The sequence below is a fragment of the Harpegnathos saltator genome, unplaced genomic scaffold (assembly GCF_003227715.2).
Source record: "Harpegnathos saltator strain DR-91 unplaced genomic scaffold, Hsal_v8.6 scaffold436, whole genome shotgun sequence".
Lineage (NCBI taxonomy): Eukaryota > Metazoa > Arthropoda > Insecta > Hymenoptera > Formicidae > Harpegnathos > Harpegnathos saltator.
The window spans coordinates 142,651-152,586 of NW_020230246.1; the positions used below are offsets into that span (position 1 = coordinate 142,651).

The 9,936-nt window shown below is 44.6% G+C and overlaps 1 protein-coding gene across 8 annotated transcripts in view; it reads right to left on the reverse strand.

The window, feature by feature from the left end:
- The window catches only part of sona (sol narae metalloprotease), a 116,945-nt gene extending 111,591 nt beyond the window's left edge, over positions 1-5,354 (reverse strand). For 2 of the 8 annotated variants that reach the window (XM_025301648.1, XM_025301655.1), the window contains exons 1-2: positions 4,861-5,347; positions 2,485-2,836 (exon numbers count right to left, since the gene is read on the reverse strand). The gene's annotated coding sequence lies outside the window, so the exon portion shown is untranslated. Of the gene's footprint in view, positions 1-2,484; positions 2,985-4,745 lie in introns of all 8 variants that reach the window. The other 6 variants (XM_025301656.1, XM_025301653.1, XM_025301652.1 and 3 more) reach the window with 6 other exon arrangements.
- Positions 5,355-9,936: the final 4,582 nt, after the last annotated feature.

Here is a 9,936-nt window from a genome sequence, read left to right on the forward strand (position 1 = left end):
TGTTGAACAACTATTCAGTTATCTGGAAAACTCGAATCCCCGATTAGTTCTTCAAAATTATGTGATTTACAACGCAAAATTGAATCAAGGAAAGGTGGGAAGTATACTTCCCACTAATGTGAAAGGGTTAAGGGGGAGGATTACATGCGGAGCAGCTCGTTTTCAAGGCTATTTCTATGAATTCTTTTAATCGAAACAGTAGGATCAATGAACTTGAAATGGACTTACATAGTGTACGAGTATTCATTAATATCAAAAGTATGAAATAAATTTGTTACCATCTATATGGAAAGTACACATAAACTTTAAACGCATTTATTTAGAAACACCATTTTCGTAAACTGTCGACACGATTAGGCAGAAACTATTGAACCGAATAACTTGAAATTTTTACACGGTATACAGTAGACATGTAGTTTTCGCTTCTACCTCGAACGCCTCGAACACAGTTATATTTTATTTTATTCATTTCTTTTTAAACATGATTACAAGTTGAAAAACGTTTCATTTTCGACACTTTCTTGTACAGTCATTATTTTACCAAACTTGGTTTCACTGCTTCCAATTTAGTACGGACTATAATGGCAACCGTATATTTAAAAAAATTTTTCTCGGTTTTTGACTTCAGAGTAGTGAGAGGCCTGGAATTATGTCGACAGCAAACATAGAGCCCGCAAACGAATGACTACATTTTTATCTATAATTACAAATTGGATCGTTTCTTGTGATTCAATAAAATTTATTTTATACTTTGAACATTAATGAATACACTGTGAACATTTCAAATCCATTGATCCTACCGTTTCTGTTAAAATAATTCGTAAAAATAGCTTTGAAAACGGTTTTTGAGGCATATGATGCCCCTCTTAAGATTCAAGAGACACTCTATTCCGTAATGTTTGACGATAGCGTCGTTATCGTTACGTTGCATTTTTTCTTCCATATATTCTGCATCGAAAGTTAAAAAGAAAATTGCCTCAAGACCTAAAAATTTAATTATCTTTTGATACAAGGATATGTCACAGGACATATGCTTTCCAAGCCAATAAATATCTTAAATATTACTAAATATCTACATCTGACTAATCGTAATAATCATAGTTAAAAAAATATATATTCATCTGCATTATAAATTGATAAGACAATAGTTAAAAAAAATGTTAAAAAAAAAATATATATGTATATATTCCGCGCAACGACGATTAGTCTATCTTCTCTCGCCGCACTTAATCCTCCTTTCCTCTCTTGTCGCCGCTAAGTCTCGACTGTATACAATGTCGCGCTTAGATGATTTTTAAATAAAGATAAAATAGCATAAAATTCCTCTAGCATTTTATCCTGATTATAGATGCATCTCACCGCAATCTCAGCCTCAATGCCGCCGGATGCATGCAGTACAGCATAACGCAAACGCGTACGACGTAGGAACGAATATTTCGATATCTTACATATTTGCAACAGTACAAACTAAATTATCTGCGAGTGTCATCTTAGATAATTTTATTGAGATAACACTCTCCTCAATTTACGATGCGGATGAAGACAAGTTGGTGCCGAAACTTTATCTAGATGATCACCTGTGCACACATAATTTTATCTAGATGAGACCAAACGCTAATTGTACACCTGCTTCTCTTTTAACCTTCTGAAAGTACGGGCTAAATGTAACGATAACGACGCCCTCACAAAAAGTTACAGTAAATATGTTTGCAGGTGGATCGATTCGAGGATCAAAGCCCGTCGAATAATGCAGACGAAGGTAAGATGGTGGCAAGACTTTATCTGGACGATCATTTGTGCACACAGATAATTTTATCTAGATAAGAACAAACACTAATTGTACATCTGCTTCCTTTCTTACGTGTCGAAAGTACAAACTAATTCGAATAAGGTCAAATGTAACGATAACGATGCCCTTATAAAAAGTTAGAGAATATGTTTGCAGGTGGATCGATCCGAGGATCAAAGCCCGTCGAATAATGCAGACGAAGATAAAGCCCGTATCAGATTATGAATTGGGATTGAGATTGGATTGAAATTTGACCAATTAGGACTAAGTTTACTATATTTGAGATTATTTTCTTTTTTCTAATTGGTCAACTTTCAATTCAATCTCAATCCCAATCCATAATCTGATACGGGCTTAAGACGGTGTCGAGACTTTATCTGGACGATCATTTGTGCACACACATAATTTTATCTAGATAAGCACAAACACTAATTGTACACCAGCTTCCTTTCTTACGGGTCGAAAGTGTAAACTAATTATTCGGACAAGGTCAAATGTAACGATAAGTAACGAACGCACGAAAAGTTCGCGGAATATAATCGACCTGAGAATCGAAGCCGATCGAGTCTCGCGATCCCGAGTAGATTTCGAGGGATCGCTTGCAGAAGCAAAGCTAACCTCGATCAATCGATCGTGGCCTACATTGGACGAGTTTCGGCGAGTTCGAGTATGGAGGAATATACAAGGGTACTTACGTCATTTATGGTCGATAGGAGTGGAGCTTCCTCGATCGGATGCGCGATTTGTCACGGTCTTCATGTTTCCATCGCAGCAGCCGGCAAGTTCCTCAGCATCGTCACGATGACGAATGACTTGTCGGAGAGCGCGACGCTCCACGCACGTACGTAGACGGTGCACACTTATTCGCTCACCGATCTCAGCGATCTCGGCCGACGGCGAAGGGAAGCGGCGGCTGTGATGCGATGGTGGACCCGGACTCGACAGATCGATGGCGTGCGCCTCTTGTCCGCGCGTGCGACTTCCGGCAGCCGTTCTCTCGCGTTCTTCCGCGCGGTACCGCCGTATGCATGAATTTCCGTACGATCACTGATCACAACCAACACACTGTCAGCTGCCGACTCCGGCGTGACTCTCCCGCGCGACGATCTCTCGCGATATCTCGTTACCGCCCCTTCCGTGTCTTGCGAGATCCCCGACCCTTTGCCTCCTCTCTTCGCGCTGGTCTAATTACAAACTAGGAGAATGCAAGTGCAACTGAAGCAACAGGGAGAGCGAAAGCATCGAGATGGGCTGTCGATGCTCACGGATACGGCGGCGGTAACGACGACAAGGTGATAAAGGTGTCAAGCACGGTCGTCGAGCACCGACGTCGAACATCGACGTGAGAATGCAAAGAGTCGAGGAAAAGTCGAGCTTTTTATTCGCGTCCGTCCGCCGGCCGGTCGGGCGACGTAGGAATGGACGACAAAACTCGATTAAGTGTGAAGTGTGAAGAGAGGAAAAAAAGAGTGATCGTTTAAAAAAAACTTGTCCTCCCAGTTACGCAAAGCCGTAACAACATGACACGGAACAGGGGAGCGACGCGACGCGGCGCAATGGCGACCGGCCAAAAATAAAACACGCGCGCCTTTTACGCCTGAAAATCGAACAAGAGATGCGCAGGCGCGCGCGACCGCGCTTCGCGCCGTCGGCTCTTCCCGCTGTCGCGTTCGCGCACGCGCGCGAGCGCAAGCGCGACGAGTGCTGTAGTACTTTCTCCGTCGATATCGATGTATCGTTACACAGACACGGAAGTGTCCTCATGAGAGAAAGAGAGAGAGAGAGAGAGAGAGAGAGAGAGAGAGAGAGAGATTCTCCCCTTCATTATTCCCATTGTCCTCTTCTACTCACGAGCTCTACGCAAGTGTCGTTCGCGAAGATCGTGGAGGAGAAAACGGGGCTCTCTAGTCGGGGATATCGAACCGGTGTGGTATTTCGATCGAATCGACCTAATCGACGCTTTCGAAGTAAACCGTCGCCCACACGCTGCGCATTTTTTCATTTTATCGCGCGGCTCTGGCTGTGTTCCGATATTCACTGCCAGCACTGAAAATTTATAGGTATAGGTGACACAAACTATATATATATTTGCAGTACTGGCAGTGAATATCGGAATGTAGCTTCTATCATGGACAAAAACGTACTCGTATAACATGCTTCTTTTGGTTAGAGACTAAAGAATAAAGAGAAAAAAAGAGGAAAAAGCAAAGACACGTGGCGCTAGCGGACCTCTCGTCGCATACACACACAGGGATGATTTCACGGGACTCCACGGACGGTACTTATTGGATCTTATGCTTATGGTCGTCTTAAGTTTATCCTTAGACTCATATTCTGAACTTTCTTTTATCGTTAAAAGTAGCTTATAAACTTCCTGATTGGTTGTAAGTCACTTTTAGAGCCACTTTTAGTAATAAAAGAGAGTTCAGAATATGGGCCTTAGACTATGCTAGCTAATAAAAAGATTCGTACAGTATCAGAAGATGAACTTAAAACTCGTAAACATAAGAGCGATATTCACAGTCGGATCTTACATCTGCGATCGTTTCAAGTTCGTCTTCTGACGCTGTACGGATCGTTTCCAGACAGCACACGGATGTCCATTGGACGTCCGTTATATGTCCACTTTTTTTACAAAAGACATCCATAGGACGTACGTTTGTCACAACTTTAGATATAGGACGTCCAATGGACGTACATCGGACGTCCTACAGGTCCGATGTCTAATAAGGACATCCTTGTTACGTCCAATTTATGTCCACGGACGTAAATCGGACATACGGACATAAATTGGACGTGAAACGTACATCCATTGGATGTCCGGTGCTGTCTGAGGTTTTACTGGCTTCGAAGCGTCCGAAGATAAACTTCAGGCGATGTAAAATCTAGAATTTGACTTTATGGCCGTAATGGTATTCACGATCCGATCTTGTATTTAAAATCGTCTTGAGATCACCTTTAGCTTCCCCACAGCCAATCAACCTTGCAGCAGCTGAAGATGAACTCAGGACGATCTGTGAGATACAACATCCGGCTGTAAACGCAGCGTTTGTATGCAACGTCGAACTCACCGCAATCGTGGCGCCGCGGTTCCACGAACGACCGAACAAACGAATCAACGAACGAACGGACGATCGATCGACCGATCGATCGACCGACTCGGGCCGAATCACGCGTCTCTTCCGGCAGCCGACGAGGACGATCCCGCGATCGCGCGGACGATGGACATGGCCCTCACCCTCAGCTGAAGGACGAATTAACCAGCCGGAGCCAACCGACACGTCGCTGACACGAACGAGCGCGCGCGCGCGCGTCTGCAACGAGCACTCTACTTTCGATCGCGCGTGCGCACAAGCGTGCGTTCGAAGATCCCTAGCGAGGGGATGTTGGCGTGCGTGCTAGGGTGGCTAGGGGGTCGGCTCGGGCACGCGCACCGCGCGGATTCAAATTGAACGCGAATGCGCGAACGGACACGGTGTAACTGCGGCCGACGGTGGCCGTCGACGTCGGTGGCGCGAGTCTCTCTCGTGGCTGGAAGGTGGGGAACGAACGACCGACCGGGAGGCACACCGTGGGGACCACCGCGGAGCGGACTCTCGACGCCGCTCGCCGGGCTCGGATCGGCGCGATCGGAATCGCAACACGGCTGTGCACGCGCAGGAGAAGGCGTCCTCGCGCCGGGAGAGGAGCCGAGCGAGCGGCTAGGGCTTCGACATGTTCTCTCGCGGTGTTTCCATGCCGTTGTCTCCGACAGCTCCGAGAGCTCTTTCGAGTCGTTTCGGCGTTTTGCCTGCCGAAGAAATGAGACCAACTGCAGCGGTGCGAGTCGTCGTAAATCTGATTGTCCCGCCTGCTTGGCCTGACGAGACTCGGCACAAAGTCGCGTCTCGATTCCCCGATCAGAAAAAATATATCCAAAAAATGTTTTTTAAAATATTAAAAAAAACATTTAAATAGCATTTTCAAAACATTAAAAAAATAATTTTGAACGAATTATTAATGTAAAATAAATATTAAATAAACGTTAAATAAATATTTTTCTTAATCATTATTTTAAATGAAAAATTAATATAATATAAACGTTAAATAAACGTTAAATAAATATTTTTCATACAATGAATGAAAGAAATGTAAAAAAAATGTAAAATGAATATTTGAAGAACATTAAGAAAATATTGTCTGCTGATTGGGTCGTTGTCGTACTTGTCGTAGTGAGCGGTGTTTCTCTTCAGGAGGCTTCAAAATGCCAGCGAACCTTGCGATAGCTAATTTAATAAAGAGAAAAAGAGTGAGAAAGAGAGAGAGAGAGAGAGAGAGAGAGAGAGAGAGAGAGAGAGAGAGAGAAAGAGAAGCGCTTCTATCTCGTTAAAGGCGGATTCTTCGAACAGGTCGTTGAAGTGAATTTTTTCGTCGTGGAACGTCGTTGTTTGACGAATCACAAAAAATTTGTTGGTAGAAAATAAAATAGGAATACATATTTTATTATTATTATGATCGAACATATATTTTTGTTATTAATATTATTACTATATATTATTACTATATATTATTAATATTATTACTATATATTATTTATTATTATACATATATATTTCTTTTTTATAAATACAATTTAATATTCTGGTTAGGTCTGCGCCTTCGATACGTTCTGGACATCGCGAGATTTCAAAAAGATGTCTTAAAGATGTCTCTTTCCTTTCTTTCAGACGTCTTTTAGAAGTTTGCGTCGTTTGGGGCATTGCGAATGGCCGCTGTCAAAACACATCAGCTTGGCGGAGTAACCTCACACCTTGAAACGAGAAAAATCAATGTCATTCGTCGGCTCGACGGCGAAAGAGAGGAAATGTTACACGTACAGGTATATAGGACATTCGTCCTTTTACTTTCGAGCGAAGTGGAGTAACACGGTTACCTCTCTCGCAGCAAGGTGTCGGGTTGCGGGCCGCGCTAAACCGGAGGAATATGAGTATCGCGTAATTGTCAGAGGTGAAACATTGAATCACCATCGCGGAAACTTTAATTATCAGTAGCTTTCCACGGAACGAGTTACTTATTCACGAATTGCATCCACGCTTGGATGGCTGCTTACAACGTTGCGTAACGAGTAAACGGCTAATAGGCTCGAATCGAAAGATTTCCTTTCGAACGCGGTTTCGTGTCGCGAATGCCGGACGACGAGCTTTATTAGGAAAGCGCTCTCGCGAGCGCTCTCTGAGCTCTGCGCACGTGCGGAAAGTTTGAGCGCGCTTTATTCGAGATCCGTCTCTTGTGACGTGCGATGTGTCTGCAGTGTGATCAGAAAGAAATTTCTCTTTATAGACGATTCCGGCCTCCAGACACGCTATTGCGAATGCGATTACGATAACGTCTTCGTTCTACGGGAGGAAGTGATTGCGAGATCGCCGGAATCGCAAACTTATCAGCCGGAAGTAAATCCGCACATCGCGTGATTAACTCTGTCAAGATGCCCGGAGAAATCAAAATGGTCTCGCAGCCGGACTGACGCCCGGTGCAGGTTTCGAGAAATGTTAAATTTCTCTTTGAAAGTAAAGAGAAAGAAGTACACACGACACATACATACATATTTTTTTTCTTTCTCAAAATATAAATAAATACATACGTGTATAGATTTGTGTACATATTAATTTACATATTAATTTATTGTATGTTTCATATATTTATATATATGTTTAATTATATTATTATTTATATGATTATTATTTAATTTATATATATATATATATTTAATTATATTATTATTACGTATATAATATTATAATATTATATAATATTATTCTATTTATTATAATTTTTTTTATGTTTATTTATGTTTGTATTTATGTTTAAATATTTAAAATACTTGAAACACATTTAAAATCCGGATCGAAGTGTCTGGAAGATTAAAGAGAAAACATCACTTCTCAGTGCATTAAAATGATTAATTTAGGATTTAATTAGTAATTATGGATTCGATTTTTAGCCATCGATTAACAAAGCGGATGTAGACCCACGTCTCCACACGGATGAAAATATCTCGCCGCTCTACATGCAGGTCGAGCACACACAATGACGAGGGTGTTGAGTATCGGGCTGCAGGAAGAGGGAGAAAGACAACGGACAGAAGAAGGAGGGAAAAAAGCGCGAAGGAGTGGTGAGGAAACGGCGCAGGCTTTTAGCTACGATCGTTTTCCGGTTTTCCGTTCTCGCGAACGCGCAGCTCCGCATATCTATGTTCTTCGTCCTTCTCCTCTCTCTCTCTCTCTCTCTCTCTGTCCCTCCCTCCCTCCCTCCCACTCTGTCTCTCTTGCTTTTCTTCCATCTGTTCGTTTGTCCGTCTCACCTCTCTCACGCGAGAACGCTCGACTCTCCGCTCCTATTCCGTCTCGGGCGCGTGCGCGCGTGCGCGCGCGCGAGAGGGAAAGTATTTTATATCACGCTTGGCTTGGCAAGAGAAAGGGGACACGGTTCGCTCCTAATTTCTGTCTTAACTTCGTGAACCTATTATATCGCACGTTGCCCGCGGTATGTATACGCGTACGTGTAACCCGACGTTGTGCTCGAATTGTTCCGCGCCCGCGTTCTCTCGCTGATCGCCGCGCCGCGCCGCGCCGCGCCGCGAGTTTGTGTCCTGACGTGAACTTTGATACTCGCGCCGATACGTCGCGCAGATACGTTATTCCGCGCGCAGCAATATGTACCGAATATTTTACAACGGGTGTAAAATACGAACGGACTCTTCGTTGGGACTGCCAGTTTCGAAAATGATATCTCACGGAGAGCGGAGGGGGGAGACAAAGTAACGATCGTGCTCTCGCTTGGGAGAGACACGCGATGTACAGGATGTTCGGTAATTTGCGCCTGTTATTTACACGGCGTTGCTTGTCGTGAAAATTTTCTTCACGATTTTTCGGCGGAGGTATCGATAATGGTCCTGATTTTCATGGCAGCTTTTCTATTTTCAGCGTAATTCGCCTTTGAAGCTAAGCGTCGGGTGAAAATTCCGTTGAGAAGTAAAGCTCGTTCGCGATTGATCGAAGAAAGTAATTTTGATTGCAAGGATCAAGGAACGCACACAACGGTTGGCTGCGAGCGACTTTTGGAGGATGCGTGTTATTGGTAGATGAAAGAAACATACGCAAATCCTAAGTAACTTTTACCGCGCGATTGCGCAATCATTGTTTTTCTTTTTTTGTTTTTTTATTCTGAACACAGCTTTTGTTGTCGATTTGGTCGCCGGAAATTCAGCTCCCGAAGAGCCCTGCTCCTTCAATAGCTCATCGGAAAAATGATCCCTCGACTTTCTCGCCAAGAGAAAAGTGTCAAACTTTCATGAAGAGATAACGACGCGAGCAGCGGGCGTGAATTATCGGACACCCTGTAGTTCGTAGCCGTTCCTTAATCTAGTTTCCTGCAGAGCGGGATTATGATTTCAGCGTTGATCCCGCGTCTGGCGGAATCGCCGATGTGAATTCTTCCAGCCGAGGCCCCCGGTGAGGAAACCTACTCGAGCCGATCGCGAGCGCGAGGACGAGGACGAGGCGAAGCGCGCCGTCCCGATCGAGAGAAAGACAAAGCGCCGCCTCGCGGAAAGTGGGAGCGCGGAGCGGAGAGAAGGAGATGCAGCCAGCGGCTCCTTGGCGTGAGTCCGGCTAAAAGTGAAATCGACTATGCACCGCCTTGTATTATAGCCGTTATTATATGTTATCCAAGCCGCAGGGGGCGGCGGCGGGGAGGCGGCCGAGGTCGCCGTCACCGGGAGTTGCGCCTGATGGAAACGTAACTCGCGCCGGGCGCACGTATCCTGCGGGGCCAGCCGCAATTATCGCGACATTGGTGAAAATGGCGGTGACGACGACGCACGCGCAGGAAGAACTGCCGGATTGTGAACGCCGAGTCGTGTGTAATCCGCGCGCACGCGTGTGGGGAAATCCGCGCGTTTTACCTGGCGATTCCCTCCGCATCCTTCGCTCTTCGTCGGACATTCGGCACTCTCGTCGTGGGCACGCGTATAAACAAGCATCCGCGCGCTGCGGCCATCCACGTTAATTACGAAAGTGAAAGTACAGCTCGCCCGCGCGATGCTGGGATATGAAGTAAAAAGAAATCCGCGGGCTTCCTCTTCTTTTTCTTCTTCTTCTTCTTCTTCT